Consider the following 18,722-nt stretch of genomic DNA (forward strand, 5'->3'; position numbering starts at 1 on the left):
GTGTGACTTTTTCTAGCCAAGGAGATGTAAGCAGAGCATTAATTATTGACGAGAGATCTTCCAGAGTGCTTTGCCCCCTGCCACAGTAAGCAGCAGCGTCTGGAGAGCTGGCTACTCCATGAGCCTGAATCCCAGAGTGAGGGAGAGGCCGAGGTGAGCACCCGAAGAACTGGGATGGATAGGTAATGTGAGCATAAAATAAAACTTTATCTTGGGAGTTCCAGTCAAAGATGGCAAAAAGGAGGCTCCTAAACTCATCTTCTTCCACATACACACCGAATCAGCGGCTACTCATGGAGCAGTTCCTTCTGAAAGAAATTAAAAAACTAGCTTAGTGACTCCTACAGATCAGACAAACAAGAAAACACCCTCACTGAAATGGGTAGGAAAGACTAAGACACACTCTGCCTATAGACCTCAACTCTAGTAGAGTGATATGTGGTTGGAAGGTATTTCACAACACCCAGCTTTTTCCTGAGGAGCAAAGTGTTTGTACCCAACACCTTTTGTACCCAGCTTTTAAGACTTCCACCTGAGGGACAGGCCCTCATAACATCTGCCACTGAAAGCCAACGTGACTTCTGTACAGGAGACAAAGAAAAGCAAAGACAAAGTTCTGAAAGGGCTTGTGAGGACTCACTGTGGCTATCCACCTCAGCCTCAGCACAGCGGGAGTAGATAGAAATACTTACATCTCAGTATTTCCCTGAGAATCCTATTTGCATATTTTAAAAGCTCCTGCCTGATCCGGGCTTCTAAAGTATATGTCTAGGGATTGACTGCAATCCTCCCCAGAGACTGATGAAGCAGGAGACACCGTCTTTGTGTTCTTCCTCTGGCCTACTCCACATCGCTGTTGTCTCCCTGGAAGCTGCATGTGCACACATCTGGCACCTCAGCTTTTGTCGCTGCCACCCAGAGGATACACCCTGGGATTGCCTGGCTCTAGTGGCCAGTAGGACCTGATTTTTTTTTAATTAGAAAAAAATGAATCCCAGTACAGCTAACATACAATGTTGTATTAACTTCAGGTGTACAATATTGTGATTCAACAAGTTTACACATTACTCAGTGCTCATCACGATAAGAGTATTCTTAATCCCTTTCACCTATTTCACTTAACACCTTTCCTACCTCCCCTCTGGTAACCATCTGTTAAGTCTCTATAATTAAGAGTCTGTTTTTTGGTTTGTCTCTTTTTTTCTTTGTCCATTTGTTTTGCTTCTTAAATTTCACATGAGTGAAATCATATGGTGTCTGTCTTTTTCTGACTGACTTATTTCACTTACCATTGTATTCCCTAGCTCTATCTGTATTTTTGCAGATGGCAAGATTTTATTCTTTTTTATGCTGAGTAATATTCCGTTGTATAGATATACCAAATCTTTACCCATTCATCTATTGATGAACACTTGGGCTGCTTCCACAATTTGGCTATTGTAAATAATTTTGCAGTAAACACAAGGGTACATATATTTTTCCGAATTAGTGTTTTTTTTCTTCTTTTTATTCTTCGGTTAAAAATCCAGTAGTTGGAACACTGGATCATAGGGTAATTCTCTTCTTAATTTTTTGAGGAAACTCTGTACTGTTTTACACAGTGGCTGCACCAGTTTGCATTCCCACCAATAGTGCAGAAGGGTTCCTTTTTCTCTATATCCTTACCAAGACTTGTTTTTTGTGTTTTTGATTTTGGCCATTCTGATAAGTGTGAAGTGATATCTCATTGTGGTTTTGATTTGCATTTCCCTGATGATTAGTGATGTTGAGCATCTTTTCATTTGTCTTTTGGCCATCTGTATGTCTTCTTTGGAGAAGTGTCTTCTCACGGCCTCTCCCATTTTTTATTTGGATTATTTGGGGTATTTTTGGTGTTGAGTTGTGTAAAATCTTTATATGTTTTGGATATTACCCTTTATTGGATATGTCATTTGCAAATATCTGCTCCCATTCAGTAGGTTGTCTTTTGGTTTTGTTGTTTGCTTTGCTGTGGAGAAGCTTTTTATTTTGATGTAATCCCAATCATTTTTTTTTTTTTTTTGCTTTTATTTCCCTTATCTTAAGAGACATATCTAGAAAAATGTTGCTATGGCCAGTGTCAGAGATATTACTGCCTATGCTCTCTGCTAGGATGTTTATAATTTCAGGTCTCACATTTAGGTCCTCAATCCATTTTGAATTTATTTTTGTGCATGGTGTAAGAAAATAGTCCAATTTCATTCTTTTGAATGTAGCTGTCCAGTCTTCCCAATATCATTTGTTGAAGAGATTCATTTTCCCATTGCATATTCTAGCATTGTTTGTCAAAGATTAATTGACCATTTAATTTTGCATCTATTTCTGGATTCTCTTCTGTTCCATTGATCTATGTATCTATTTTTGTGCCAATACCATACTTTTTTGATTACTACACCTTTGCAATTTAACTTGAAATCTGGAATTGTGATACTTCCAGCTTTGTTCTTCTTTTTAAGATTGCTTTGGCTATTTGGGGTCTTTTGTGGTTCCATACAGACTTTAGGATTATTTCTTCTAGTTCTGTGAAAAATGCTGTTGGTGTGATAGGCTGTGATTGATAGGGATTGCATTAAATTTGGAAACTGCTTTTACATTTTAACAATATTTGTTCTTTATTTTTGTAATGTTCATTATTTATTTTGAGAGAGAGAGAGAGAGAGAGAGAGAGAGAGAGAGAGAGAGCCAGCATGCATGAGCCAGGGAGGGTCAGAGACAGAGAGACAGAGAATCCCACAGAGTCCAACGTGGGCTCAATCCCATGACCTTGGGATCACGACCTGAGCCTAAATCAAAGTCACATGCTCATCTGATTGAGTCACTCAGGTGCCCCAACAATATTTGTTCTTTCAATCCATGAGCATGAAATTATTTTTTTAATTTTTTAAATGTTTATTTATTTTTGAGAGAGACTGTGTGTGTGTGTGTGTGTGTGTGTGTGAGAGAGAGAGAGAGAGAGAGAGAGAGAGAGCAAGGGAGGGGAAAAGAGAGAGGGAGACACAGAATGCAAAGCAGACTTTAGGTTTTGAGCTGTCAGCACAGAGCCCGATGTGGGAGTCAAACTCACGAACGGTGAGATCATGACCTGAGCGGAATTTGGACACAACCCACTGAGCCACCCAGGTGCCCTGCATGTAATATTTTTCCATTTGTTTGTATCGTCTTTAATTTCTTTCATTGGTGTTTTATAGTTCTCAGAGTATAGGCCTTTCACCTCCTTGGTTAAGTTTATTCCTAGATATTTTATTATTTTTGGTGCTGTTTATAAATAGAATTGTTTTCTTACTTTTTCTTTCTTCTGCTTTATTATTAGTGTATAGAAATGCAATGAATTTCTGTATATCAATTTTATACCCTGCAACCTTACTGAATGCATTGATCAGCTCTAGTAGTTTTTTGGTGGGGTCTTTAGAGTTTTCTATATCTAGGATCATGTCATGTGCAAATAGTGCAAATTTTATTTCTTTTTTACTAATTTGGTTACGTTTTATTTCTTTTTATTGTCTAATTGCTATAGCTAAAACTTCCGGTACTATGTTTAATAAGAACATAGTGAGAGTGGACATCCTTGTCTTGTTCCTGACCTCAGGAAAAGCTCTCAGATTTTCACCATTGAGTATGATGTTGACTTTGTCAAATGCTTTTCTGCATGTGTTGAAATAATTATATGGTTTTAACCCTTTCTTTTGGTGTTGTGATGTATCGCATTGATTGATTTGCAAATATTGACCACATGCACCTTTGTATCCCAGGAATAAATCCCACTTGATCATGGCAAATGATTTTTTTCATGTATTGTTGGTTTCAATTTTCAAATATTTTATTGAGGATTTTCACATCTATATTTATCAGAGATATTGGCATGTAGTTCTTTTTCTGGTAGTGTCTTTATTTGGTTTTGGTATCAGGGTAATGCTGGCCTTATAGAATGAATTTGGAAGCTTTCCTTCCTCTTCTATTTTTTTTGGAATAATCTGAGAAGAATACATATTAACTGTTCTTTAAATTTTTGGTTGAATTCACCTGTGAAGTCTTCTGGTCCTGGACTTGCGTTTGCTGTGAGTTTTTGATTTCTGAGTCAATTTCATTGCTGGTAATTTGTCTGTTCAAATTTTCTATTTCTTCTTTTTTCTTTATTCTGAGAGAGACAGAGAGGGAGAGAGAGAGAATCCCAAGCAGGCTCCCTGCTGTCAGCACAGAGCCTGCTACAGGGCTTAATCCCACAAATTGTGGGATCATGACCTCAGCCCAGATCAAGAGTTGGACGCTCAACTGACTGAGACACCCAGGTGCCCCTCTAGTTCCTCTTGATTCAATTTTTGGAGGATATATGTTTCTAGGAATTTATTCATTTTTTTCTAGATTGTCCAATTTGTTGACATATAATTTTCATATTTTCTCATAATCCTTTATATTTCTGTGGTGTTGGTTGTTATTTATCTTCTTTACATATATATAATAAAGAAAAAAATTATATATATTTATATCTATATAAAATATAGATATATTTTAAGTTTGTTTATTTATTTTGAAAGAGAGGGGGAGAGGTAGAGACAGAGGTCAAAAGAGAATCTCAAGCAGGCTCCACACTGCCATGGAGCTCGATCGTATGACTGAGATCATTACCTGAGCCCAGATCAAGAGTTGGACATTCAACTGACTGAGCCACCCAGGTGCCCTCCTATTTCATTTAGGATTTTGTTTATTTGAGTCCTCTGTCTTTCTATTTTTTTTTTTTCCTGATGAGTCTGGCTAAAGGTCTATCTACTTTGTTGATCTTTTCAAAGAAAAGCTCCTGGTTTCTGGATCTGTTCTGTTGTTTGTTTGTTTTTAACTTCTATTTTTGCAGGACCTGCTTTTGCCACAGAACTTTGGCAAACAAAGAAACAGTTCTTACTCAGTGATCTCCTCAGGGCTAAATACATAGATAGCAGATACAAAAACTTATCTACTGGTCTTTCCCAGGAGTAAGTCTATTTGAGTATTTGAAAAGCTACTGTCTGAGAGCCTAAATTCCAATCAACCTGAATATAGATGATAACTGAGATCCTCCTTTTGGAATATTGACAAGTCTTAGCACATCCTCAACTACTGTGAGCCACTATGAATAAAGATGGCAGCGTGGACATTCACAAAGTTTTGAGAGACAACCAAAAGTTCAGCCCAGGCTAAATGATAAGATTCACCTCCTACATGAGACCACTCCCTCAAAACCGGGAGAGGTAGCTCTTTGATCTAAAGTGCAGAAACCTATGAAGAGTGGTAAGAAAAATGAAGAAACAGAATATATTCCAAACAAAAGAACAAGATAAAACAGACCTTAATGAAATGTTGATGTATGATTTACCTGATACTGAATTGAAAACAATGGTCATTAAGATGCTTATGTGAGGTCTGGAGAACAATGCATGAACAAAGTGAGAATTTCAACACAAAGATAGAGAATATAAGAAAATACCAAACAGAAGTCACAGATACAGAAGGTAGAATAACTGCACTGAAAATTTTAAAGAGAAGTTTAATATCAGATAGGTCAAGCAGAAAAAAGGGTCAGGGAACTTCAAGACATGGTAGTGGAATTCATTCAGTCAGAGATGAAAAAAAAAAAGTGAATGAAAAAGACTTAAGATGGCTTAAAGGACTTATGGGATACTATCAAGAGGACCAGTATTCTCATTATAGAGGTCCCAGATGCAGAAGAAAGAGAGAAAGGTGCATAAAGCTTATTCAAAGAAATAATGGCTGAAAATTCCCTAACCAGAGGAAGGAAACGGACATTTGCATCCAGGAAGCCCAGAGAGTTGCTCTGTAGAATAAGAATCCAAAGAGACCCACAATGGGACACATTATAATTAACATATCAAAAGTTAAAGTCAAGAAAAAAACAGCTTGTTATGTATAAGGCAACACCAATAAGACTATCAGCAGACTTTTCAGCAGAATCTTTGCAGGCAATAAGGGAATAATGTATAATTAGAATTTGTGAAGAGAGAAGAATTTAAATGTTCTTACCAAACCAACCAAAACCAAAACAAAAAAATGATGACTATGTGAGGTAATGGATGTGTTAATTAACTAGATGAAGAGAATACTTTCACATTTGTCAATTATATCTCGAAGCTGAAATTAAAAAAAAAAACGTGTTATTGAAGGAATGGAATCATAGGGGCTGTTTGTTATCATAGTATAATTTCACCTATCTTGGCTGATGCACTGATCATATTTAAATGAATCTGGGGAATCTGGCTTAGACCTTGTAGTCATCAAGTGGACCCACACTCACCTTCATTTTCATGAATTATGTGCCAGATCATGATATGCACCCTCAGATTCTCAAACAATGGGGAATATTTCCCCCTACCCATCTATTTTCAAAGTATTTCTTTAGCTGGCTTCAGGCATATTTGATAACTCATATCACATACAAATATAAGCATTCATACTTCATTCTCACAATATTTATGATTGATTAACCTTGTCCATATTTTTCTGTTGCTCTGACAAATATCAATAGCATCTTTAAGATAAAGGCTTTTTAAAGTCCAAACTTTATAGTTGTATAAAGAGAAGAAAATTCAAAAGAGAAAAAATGCTGTCATTTCTCCTGCCATCTAAACTTATTTCTGTGATCCTATATTTCTTTCTTTTCTTTGTGCATATAACTTCATATTGCTTGTCATAGTTTACAAAGAATTTGTCATTTGCTCTATATTATCAAAATTTTCATATTGTTTTATAGATTTCATAATTAACATTTTAATGGCTACAAATACTCCACTGAAATTGAATAACATAATTTATTCCACAATTTCCTTATTGAGCTTTTAGGCTGCTCCTATTTTTAAAAAGAGTTGCTGTTAGAATAAATCATTTTAAACAAATATGCTAGACCACATACATCTAATCAACATTACTGTGTAAGTACCTTCTAAGTCTAAACATATATTCTAACACAGGTGTCATTGATGTAAACATCTCTGATACTTCTTTTTTGAGATTGTCTTTAAAGCCAATTGATAAAGCTACACATTTAACAGTCATTTCCCAGCCAACTAGTTTTCAACAAAGCAGGAAAGAGTATCCAGTGGAAAAAAGACAGTCTCTTCAGCAAATGGTGCTGGGAAAACTGGGCAATGACATGAAGAAGAATGAAACTAGACCACTTTCTTACACCATACACAAAAATAAATTCAAAATGGATGAAAGACCTAAATATGAAACAGGAAACCATCAAAATCCTAGAGGAGAAAACAGGCAGTAACCTCTTTGACCTTGGCCACAGCAATTTCTTACTAGACATGTCTCCCAAGGCAAGGGAAATAAAAGCAAAAATGAACTCTTGGGATCTCATCAAGAAAAAAAGCTTCTATACAGTGAAGGAAACAATCAACAAAACTAAAAAGCAACCAACGGAATGAGAGAAGATATTTGCAAATAACATATCTAATAACGGGTTATTATCCAAAGTCTATAAAGAGGTTATCAAACTCACCACCCCCCAAATAATAATAATCCAGTGAAGAAATGTGCAGAAGACATGAATAGATACTTTACTAAAGAAGACATCCAGATGGCTAACAGACACATGAAAAGATGGTAACATTACTCATCATCAGAGAAATACAAATCAAAACCAAAATGAGACACCACCTCACACCTGTCAGAATGGCTAAAATTAACAACTCAGGAAACAACAGATGTTGGTGAGGATGCAAAGAAATGGGAACCCTTTTGCCCTGTTGGTGGGAATGGAAACTGGTGCAACCACTCTGGAGAACAATATAGAGGTTCCTCAAAAAATTATAAATAAAATTACCCTATGACCCAGCAATTGCACAACTAGGTATTTACTCAAAGGATACTAGTGTGGTGTTTCAAAAGGGCACATGCACTCCAGTGTTCATAGTAGCGCTATCAACAATAGCCAAATTATGGAAAGAGCCCAAATGTGAATTGATAAAGAAGATGTGGTACTTATATACAATGGAATATTACTTGGTGATCAAAATGAATGAAATCTTGCCATTTGCAACAACATGTATGGAATTAAGGTGTATTATGCTAAGTGAAATAAGTAAGTCAGAGAGACAAATATAATACGATTTCACTCCTATGTGGAATCTAAGAAACAAAGCAGCCAGACCTAGGAGAAAGGAAGGAAAACCAAGATAAAAACAGAGGGAGGCAAACCATAAGAGACTCTTAAGTACAGACAATAAACTGAGGGTTGCTGGAAGGGAGGTAGGGAGGTGGGTCGAGGGATGGGCTAAATGGGTGATGGGCATAAGGAGGGCACTTGTTGGGATGAGCACTGGCTGTTGTATGTAAGTGATGAATCACTGGGTTCTACCCTTGAAACCAATACTACACTGTATGTTTACTTACATATTTATTTAACTTGAATTTAAATAAATAAATTTTTAAAAAAGTTATTTTAGTCTTTTGTATCTTGGTTTTGGGCTCTACATCATTTGTTCTTTTGTTCATATTTTGGCTGTCTCCAAAAATCAATTCTAATTTTAAAGTACCTAATTTTACCTCCATTTTGACCATTTGGAAGGCTGCCAAAATGTTCTGAAGGCAATTTTAGAGGGAAAAGTTCCAAAAATATTTAGAGCAATGGGAAATTACTGCAATAACTGTGCAGCCTCCTGCAGTGATAGCTTTGGAGAGCTAACACTCCTTTTGTTATGTGGATTTGGGTAGGTCTGTTACTATATTCATTAAGTCCATAACTCTGTAGTCAACTCTTCATGAGAAGACTATCATCCCAAATAATCTCGCTTCCTTGAGAGCAGGGGTGATTCTTTCACAGAACCTGTATTCATGCCTTACAGATAGTACATACCTGTTATATATTTGTCATAGGTCTCTAGCAATGAATAATCTGTCTAGAATACACTTTTTCCATTGGCAAGCACCTACTTTTGAATAAACTCTTCTGGTGAAGGCTTGAGCTCTCTAACACTGGGACCAACAACATCTGCATCACCTGGGAATTTGTTAGAAATGCATATTACTTGGCCCCACTCTGCAACTCCTGAATCAGAAATTCTGGATGTTAGACACGATGATCTGTGCTTTATCAAAACCTCCATGTGATTCTGATACATAATACATGATCAAGAAATAGTAAAGTTTGGAAAAAACTAGAAATAAAGTTCCTGGAGATAATAGTATGATGGGAGAAAGTTGATGTCAGAGGCCATAGGTTATAAAACTCAGTGTGTTCTGAGTACATATTCTGGACTAAAAATTGTGCTATAACACTGGGTACGTAAAAGCAAAAGAAAAAGATAATGTCTTTGTTTTCATAGAGTTTGTGGTCTAGGATAGGTAAAGGATGAGTAATAGATTAAAATATATAGATACAATGGTCTGTGATACTTCAGTATAGAAGCATGTAAATATGGGTGGTGATGATCATAAGTACCATTTATAAGCCACAAGTTATCTGTCAGGCACAGTGCAGTGCTTTCCATCACAATATATCATTTTCTCAGTCTGGCCATTAGAAGGAATATAAATATTAAGAGGTTCTATGTGGCTTGAATAGGTTCCCTTGAATCTGGAAAGAAAATCTTAGTCTCAACATTCACTCTTCCTTGCCCAGAGCACTTGAGCCATTCATGAACTCTGCGTTTGTCAGTTCCCTTCAGAAATGGGTATATGGGCACCTATCTCAGAATTGATTTGCAGATTAAATAAGGTAATGTATGAAGTTGCTTAGCTCAGTATATCCCAAATATTCAATAGATAGTAATGTCTTTATTTCTGTTGACAGTAATCATCAACATTACCACTACCAATATCATCAAAATCGTTATTATTTTTATTAGAGTGGTAAGTGGCAATATAATATAAATTCTATATGAGTTAAGAAGACAGACTGAAGCCAGACTGCCAGAGTTCAATTCTGGCTTTGTCAGCCTCTAGCCATGAGACCATGGCTTATCCTCTCTGTACTTCAATTTCCTTAACTCTAAGGTGGGGGCCTTGAGTGCTTACTTCATAGGGTTGTAGTGACTGGTAAATGAATTAATGCATGTCAAACACCTGGAACATGACCAGCCCTGTAGTGTATGCTCAGTAAGTGCTGGCTGGTATTATCATTAATTTGGGGGGGAATGTGCCATGGACTGCTCTCTCAGAGAGTTTAACTTCTCTCTATGGTATGTTGTGATTTTGATGGAAAGGTTTATGTTTTAGGGGCCCTTGGAATAAAAATATCACTATTCCTTAATTCTGTAGGCATTAAGGTTCCACTACTTAAGTAAAAGCCTTTTTGTGGTGCCTAAAAATAAGGGGGGGGGGGAATAATACCAAAATAAAGCTTAAAAAAGGCCAAGGGGAAGAACATTTTAAATCAAAGGGCAGGACATCCATTTTTACTTTATAGAAATGTATTATTTAAGCAAATTTACTGATAATGATGCACAGATGCTGTTTGTAGACACGATTTTCTTCCTTTGAAGTAACTGAGTGCTGATTTCCTATCTGTGCCAGCAGTGTTTTCTGAATTAATTCTGTGCCCCTCTATATCATTGTGGGAAAGAGAGCTTATACAACTTTTCTGAAGATTAGAAGACTAAAAGGTACCTGTTGCCTCAGAGGCTGAGAAGATGTACGCAAATGTGAATAAACAGTTAAAACACTACCAGGTGCACAGGAAGAGTCCTTGAACACAAACACGATTGACATCAAGAAAATATTAGCTTTGTAATTCTGCCTGGATGGCACATTGATGGACCAGCACTGCAGAAGGATTCAGCTGCAAGCATTTCATGTAATTGATGGTGGAAGAAAAGAAAATTTCAACAGATATTTTGCTGTTAATTTGCCACAGGTGCTCAAATGCCTGTGACCTAGTATGTCAAGGATTCAAAATGCTACTGTGATAGCTTCAGGCTTTGCTTCCAGGTTATTTTACAGACTGTAGCATACATTTTTAAGAATTTAATTCTGTTTATTGGTAATGTTGCAGTTCACGATTACAATCTAACAGGATGAGTGTAGTTTCTCAATCAAGTGGATATTAACTTAATTTATATCACTCAGATTCATGTTCAGTTTTTTTATCATGTGCATTCTGTCTTCAGTTCTTTTATTTTAACTTAACATTATTTCATCTACATGTTTCCAGATACTGCTTTTGGCCATTTACTTTCCATGCTAGTCTTTCATTTTCTTGCTACCTCTAATGGATTGTTTCTAGATTTTCACATTTATACACAGAGATGCAGGGAACATCTTAATATAATTTTTTTCTTATTTTATAATACTGCCAACGAGTTTGTTCTCCAAAGCAGAAGAAACAAAGTAAGAATTTTTATAGTTCTTGCTACATATTGGGAGATCACATTCTAGAAATATTAAACTAATTTAACAGTACCATCAGCATGGAATATGGTATTTATCTTTTGTGACTGCCTTATTTCACTTAGCATAATGCCCTCAATGTTTCATGTTGTAGCATATGTCAGAATTTCCTTCCTTTTTTATTTTAATTTTTTTTAACGTTTATTTATTTTTGAGACAGAGAGAGACAGAGCATGAACAGGGGAGGGGCAGAGAAAGAGGGAGACACAGAATCTGAAACAGGCTCCAGGCTCTGAGCTGTCAGCACAGAGCCCGACGCGGGGCTCGATCTCACAGACCGTGAGATCATGACCTGAGCCGAAGTCGGACGCTTAACCAACCAAGCCACCCAGGCGCCCCGAGAATTTCCTTCCTTTTTTTAAGGCTGAATAATATTCCATTGCATGTATATACCACAATTTTTTATCCATTTGTCTATTGATGAACACTGGGGTAACTTCCACATTTCAGCTATTGTGAATAATGCTGTTATGAACATGGGTGTACAAATACATCCTTGAGACCATGCTTTTAATTATTTTGGGTATAAGTCCAGAAGTGGAATTGCCAGATCATATGGTTATTCTTTATTTTTTAAGGAACCACCATACTATTTTCCTAAGTGTGTCCATTTTACATTCTCCATTATAGCACACTAGGGCTCTAATTTTTCTACCTTCTCACCAACACTTGTTATTTTCTGTTTTCCTAATAGGTGTGAGGTGGTATCTCATTAGTTTTGATTTGCATTTCCCTAATGATTAGTGATGTTGAGCATCTTCTCATGGGCTTATTGACCACTTGTATATTTTCTTTGTTGAAATATCTATTGAAGTCTTTTCCACTGTTGAATTGGGTTGTCTGGTTTCTGTCATTCAGTTTTGGGAGTTCTGTATTTATTCTGAATGTTAATTCCTTATCAGGGCTATGATTTGCAAGCATTTTCTCCCATTGTGTATATTGCCTTTTTACCTGTTGATGTTGCCTTTTGATGCACGAAATTTTCTAATATTCATGAAATCTAATTTGTCTATTTTGTTGCCTTTACCTTTGATGTCATTTCCAAGAAATCAACGCCAAATCTAATGTCATGAAGCTTTTGCCTTATATTTTTCTTCTAGGAGTTTTATAGTTCTAGATCTTTTATTTAAATCTTTGATCCATTTTGAGTTAATTTTTCTGTATGATGTTAAATAAGAGTCCTACTTCATTCTTTTGCATGTGGATATCCAGTTTTCCCAGCACCATTTGTTGAAAAGTCTGCCCCATTGAAAGGTCTTTGCACCTGTCAAAACCCCATATATTTGAGGGTTTGTTTCTGGGCTCTCTATTCTATACCATTGGTCTATATGTCTGTGTTTATGCAAATATAACACTATTTTGCTTGTGGTAGCTTTGTAGTAAGTTTTGGAATTAGGAAGTGTGAGTCTTCCAGATTTGTTCTTCTCTTTCAAGATTACTTTGGCTATTAAGGATCTATTGAGGTGCCGTATAGATTTCAGGATGGGTTTTTCTATTTCTGCAAAGCACATATTTGGTATTTTGATAAGGATTGCATTGAAGCTGTTGAGTGCTTTGGGGAGTATTGACATCTTAACAGTATAAGTCTTCTATCGCTTCTCAGCCTTTTGGCTAAGATCAAGTGTAGTAACAATATAAGTCTTCTAATCCATGAACATGGTATTTGTTTTTGTTTATTTGTATTTTCTTTAATTGCTTTCATCAGTGTTTTGTAGTTTTCATTGTATAAGTTGTTCACCTTCTTGGTTAAGTTAATTCCTAAGTATTTTAGTCTTTTGATACTATTGTAAATGGAATTGTTTTTGTAATTTCCTTTTCAGATTGTTTGTTGTTCATGTATAGAAATGCATCTGATTTTTATGTGTTGGCTTTGTATCTTGTTACTTTGGTGAAATCACTTATTAGTCCTAACAGGCTTTTGTGTGGAATCTTTACTGTTTTCTACATATAGATCACATCATCTGTGAACACATGTAATTTTATTTTTCCTTTTCTAATTTAGATGCCTTCTTTTTCTTGCATGATTTCTCTGACAAGAACTTTCAGTACTGTGTTGAATAGAAGTTGCAAAAGTTAGCATCCTTGCCTTGTTCCTGATTTTAGAGGAAAATCTTTCAGTTTTTCACCATTGAGTATAAAGTCCATCATGTCCAGGGCTTTTCCTTGTTAGGAGATTTTTAATTACTGATTCAGTTTCCTTACTAGTTAAAGATGTATTCAGATTTTCTATTTTTTTATGATTTAGAGTTGATAGGTTTCATGTTCCTAGAAATTTGGCCATTTCATTTAGGTTTTCCAGTTTGTTAGCATATAACTGTTCATACACTCTCTTATATCCTTTATTTCTGTGGAATCAGTAAGGAATGTCCCCAGTTTTATTGCTGACTTTAGTAATGTGACTGTTCTCTCTCTATTTTTTAGTACATCTAGCTAAAGGTTTTTCAATTTTGTTGATCTTTTCCAAGGACCAACTTTTGGCTTCATTGATTTTCTCTGTTGCTTTTCTATTCTCTGTTTCATTTATCTCTGCTCTAATCTTTGTTTCCTTTCTTTCACTAGCTTTGAGTTTAGTTTGTTCTTCTTTTTCTATTTCTAGTTACTTAAGTTGTAAAGTTTGATTGATTTGAGATCTTTCCTGTTTTTTAGTGTAAGCATTTATTGCTATAAATTTCTCTTAGCAGTGCTTTGCTGCATTCTGTATGTTTTGGTATGTTGTGGTTTTGTTTTCATTCATTTCTAAATATTTTATAATTTCCCTCATGATTTCTTCTTTGATCCATTGGCTGGTTAGGAGTGTGCAGTTTAATTTCCACAAATTTGTGACTTTTCATTTACCTTCTTTATCTAACTTCATTCTGTTGTGACCAGGTAAGGTACTTTGCATGAAACATATCTTTTTATTGATCTATTTTATTATTATTTTAAAGTTTATTTATTTATTTTGAGACAGACAGAGAGAGCACAAGCAGAGGAGGGGCAGAGAGGGGGGCTGGACACAGGATCCAAAGCGGGGTCTGTGCTGACAGCAGAGCGCCTGATGCGGGGCTGGAACTCAGCTGAAACCAAGAGTCAGACACTTAACTGCGCCACCCAGGTGCCCCAATACATATCTTTTTAAATCTGTAGAGACACAGTTTGTGGCCTAAGGTGGTCTATCCTGGAAAATATTCCATGTCCTTGAGAAGAGTGTGTATGCTGTTGTTGGATAGAGTGGTCTGTGAGATCTAGTGGGTTTATTGTGTTAAGTCCTCTGTTTCCTTACTTATCTTCTGTCTGGCTGTTCTGTGAAAAGGAGGTATATACAAAATGACTTCTAAAGGCTGAAGGAGACATAAAAGTGAAGAAAAAAATAAAGAAGTCCAGCTTGATTAGAAATGGTTTATTAAGGGGACTCGTGGACAGAAGTGTGTTTTAGGTGGGTACAAGGCGAGCAGATCTCTGTAACTCCATCTCCCTTAGGACCTGCTTTTATAGCCCTAGAGTCTGAGAGTACATGCTGAGGGACTATCCAAGAGAAGATGTTTCAGAACAGGTATGTGCCACAGGTTTCTCTATCCACTATTGAGAATTGAATATTGAAGTGTCAAATTGTTGTTCTAGAGCTATCTATTTCTACATTCAATTCTGTCAGTTTTGGTTCATATATATTGATGGTCTATCATTAGGTACATAAATGTTTATAATTGTGAATATCTTCTTGCTGTATTGACACTTTTATTAATATATATAATGTTCTTCTTTGTCTCTTATAAACTTTTTGATTTAAAGTCCATTTTGTCTGGTATCAGTATAGCCACCCCTATTGTTTTTTAGTTAATATTTGCATGGAATATCTTTTTTCATCCTTTCATTTTCAAAATATTTCTGTCTTTAGCTGTAAAGTGAGTCTCTTTTAGATTGCATATAGTTGGATCATTAAAAAATCCATTTGCCAATCTCTGTCTTTTGATTAGAGATTTTAATCTATTTACATTTAAAGTAATTATTGCTAAGCAGGGTCTTATTTCTTTCATTTTGCTATTTGCTCCCTTTATGCCTTTCAGCTCTTTTTTTGTCCCTCATTTGCTGCATTACTGTCTTTTTTTGTGTTTAGCTGATTTTTTGTAGTGGAATATTTACATTTCTTTTTCATTTGCTTTTGTTTATATTCTAGAGCTATTTCTTTGTGGTTACCATGGGGATTACATTGAATATCCTAAAGTTATAGTACTCTAATTTGAATTTATGCCAGCTTAACTTCAATAACATCTAGAAACTCTGCTCCTTTTCAGCTCTACCCCCATGCTTTTTGGTCATTGATATCACAAAATTACATCTTAATATGTTATGTGTCCCAAAACATAAACTAATGATTATTTTAAATGTATTGGTCTCTTAAATCATTTAGGAAACACAAAAATGAAGCTACAAACCTTTGTTGCAATTAAAAATAGCTTTTATAGTTGCCCATTTATTTCTCTTTATTGAGATCTTTATTTCTTTATATGGCTTCAAGTTACTGTCCAGTGTCCTTTCATCCTCTAGGACCCTTGAGCATTTCTTACAGGGCAGGTTTACTTCACTATCTTCCCAGAATCCTTTATAATGGCTTCTTCCAGTAACTTTAATTTTGGATTTATATATTTGATTTGAAGCTGTATATTTTTTAAAAGAACGGTTTAATATTAATATTTATAATTTTTAATTTTTTTTAACGTTTATTTATTTTGGGGACAGAGAGAGACAGAGCATGAACTGGGGAGGGGCAGAGAGAGAGGGAGACACAGAATCAGAAGCAGGCTCCAGGCTCTGAGCCATCAGCCCAGAGCCTGACGCGGGGCTCGAACTCATGGACCATGAGATCGTGACCTGAGCTGAAGTCGGACGCTTAACCGACAGAGCCACCCAGGTGCCCCAATATTTATAATTTTTAAATATGCAGTGCACCATTTATTTTGGTCTTGCAAATGTTGGGAATATATTTGGATACAAATAAAAAGAAATTTGACTCATCGTGGCTGTTTTAGTCAGTCTTCTTTAAGAAAAAGAGAACCAATAGCAATAGGATACACACACACACACACACACACACACACACACACACACACACATAGTTTTATTATGAGGAATTGGCTTACATGATTATGGAGGCTGTGAAGTCACACGATCCATAGCCAGCAAGCTGGAATCAGTTAAGCTATATTCACAAAGTTATACAACCATCCATCACTATCCAATTTTAGAATATTGTCATCATCCCAAAAGGAAACCCCATACCTACTAGCGTTCACTGCCCATTTTCCTCTCTCCTGACCAGTTCTAGGCAACCTAAATTTTACTTTTTACCTCTACCAATTTACCTATTCTAGACACTTCATATAAGTAGAATTTTACAGTATGTGGTCTTTTTTTACTTCTTTCACTTAAGATAATGTTTTCAAGTTTCATCCATGTTGTATCATGTATAAAAACATAATTTTTTATTACTGAATAAGATTCCATTGTATGGACATACAATTTGTTTGTCCGTTCATGAGCTAATGGACATAAGGTTGTTTTTTACCTTTGACTATTATTAATAATGCTGCTATGAACGTTTGTGTGCAAGTCTTTGTGTGAACATATATTATAAATTCTCTTGAATATAGACCTAGTAGTACATGTTTCACTTTTTAAGGGACTGTCAAATTGTTTTTCAAAGTGGCTATACCATTCTACATTCCCATCAGCAATGTACAAACATTCAAATTTTTCTACATCCTTGCCAGTACTTGTTTTTATCTTTTTGATCATAGCCATCCTAGTGGGTATGAAGTGACATTTCATAGTGGTTTTTTTTCATAGTGGTTCTAATTTGCATTTTCCTGCTGTCTGATGATATTAAGCATCTTGTTACATGCTTATAATCTGTTTGTATATTTTACTTGAAGAATGTCTATTCATATTCTACCCATTTTTTAATTGGATAGCCATTTTATTTTTGAGATCTTAAGAGGTCTTTAGATATTTTAGATACAAGTACCTTATCAGGTATATTATTTGCGAAGTTTTTCTCCCATTCTTTATGTTGTCTTTTCTCTTTTTGCTGGTGTCTTTTGAAATCCAGAAGTTTACAATTATGATAATTCAATTTATCTATTTTTTTCTTTTGTTGCTTGTGATTTGGGTATTGTATCTAAGAAACAATCACTTACCCAAGGTCATGAAGTTTTATAGTTTTAGCTCCTACATTTAGGTCTGTGATTAATTTTTTAGTTAATTTTTGTATATGTTGTGATACGTGAATACAACTTTATTCTCTTACATGTGGTTATTTGGTTGGTCCCAGCACTGTTTCTCTGAAAATATTTTTCTATATCCACTGAATTGTCTTGGCACCTTTGTTGAAAATGAATTGGCCATTCTTTTAAAGGTTTATTTTTGGACTTTAAATTCTATTCTATTGATCTACCTATCCTTATACCAGTACCACACTCTCTTGCTACTATAGTTGTTTTTTTTTTTTAATCATGAAGGAGTGTTAGATTTTGTCAAATGCTTTTTCAGCATCTGTTGGGGTGATCATGTGGTTTTTGTCCTTTTATATTATGTGATAAATTACATTCATTGATTTTTGGATGTTAATCCAACCTTGCATTTCTGTGATAAATCTCTCTTGGTCATGATGTATAATCCTTTTCATTTGTTGCTGGTGTCAGTTTGCTTGCATTTTGTCAGATAGTTTTGGTGGGTTTTTTTTGCATTTATATTTAGAAAAGATGTTGGTCTGTAGTTTTCTTTTCTTCTGATATCTTTATCTGGTTTTGATATCAGTAATAGTGACCTTGTAGAACAAGTTGAAAAATGTTCCCTTATCTTATAGTTTTTGGAATAGTTTATAAAGAATTGGTATTAATTTTTAAATGTAATTGTTTTGAGTTTTTATGGCTTCCTTTATAGTATACCCTTTGCTATTGTTAAATTGCAAGCAGGGTTATAAATGGAGACAGAAAGGTATTGTTTAATGCTGATCATTTCCCTATAGAACAATTGATGGCAAAGGTACAGTACTCAAAAGTGTTGAGTCTTTATTCTGCCTACTTCTACTATACTACAGTGCTGGATACTGCACCACTGGGGGACGCTCTTAATTGCAGAAACAAATTATAAAGCTTTTATATTTTGAATTCAGAACCATAGTTGGAAGATGCCTTTCAGTGCTATTTTCTTCAGTGGAGCCATGTTAGGTACATGCCTAACTTACTGTCCCCACTTTAAGAACTCCTACCTGTAGCTTACTGATACAAATTTGTTTAGAACTATCATTTAAACAAAAATGAGCAAGGATGAGAGAGAGAGAGAGAGAGAGA

At 35.4% G+C, this 18,722-nt stretch overlaps 1 protein-coding gene and 1 pseudogene across 8 annotated transcripts in view; both read left to right on the top strand.

The window, feature by feature from the left end:
* Nucleotides 1-18,722, top strand: part of CPQ (carboxypeptidase Q) — a 465,818-nt gene that overhangs the window by 100,263 nt on the left and 346,833 nt on the right. The gene's annotated exons all lie outside the window — the stretch shown is intronic.
* LOC121043267 (uncharacterized) lies at nt 12,986-13,082 on the top strand (annotated as a pseudogene).

The sequence above is a fragment of the Herpailurus yagouaroundi genome, unplaced genomic scaffold (genome assembly GCF_014898765.1).
Source record: "Herpailurus yagouaroundi ecotype Mexico unplaced genomic scaffold, PumYag 186, whole genome shotgun sequence".
Lineage (NCBI taxonomy): Eukaryota > Metazoa > Chordata > Mammalia > Carnivora > Felidae > Herpailurus > Herpailurus yagouaroundi.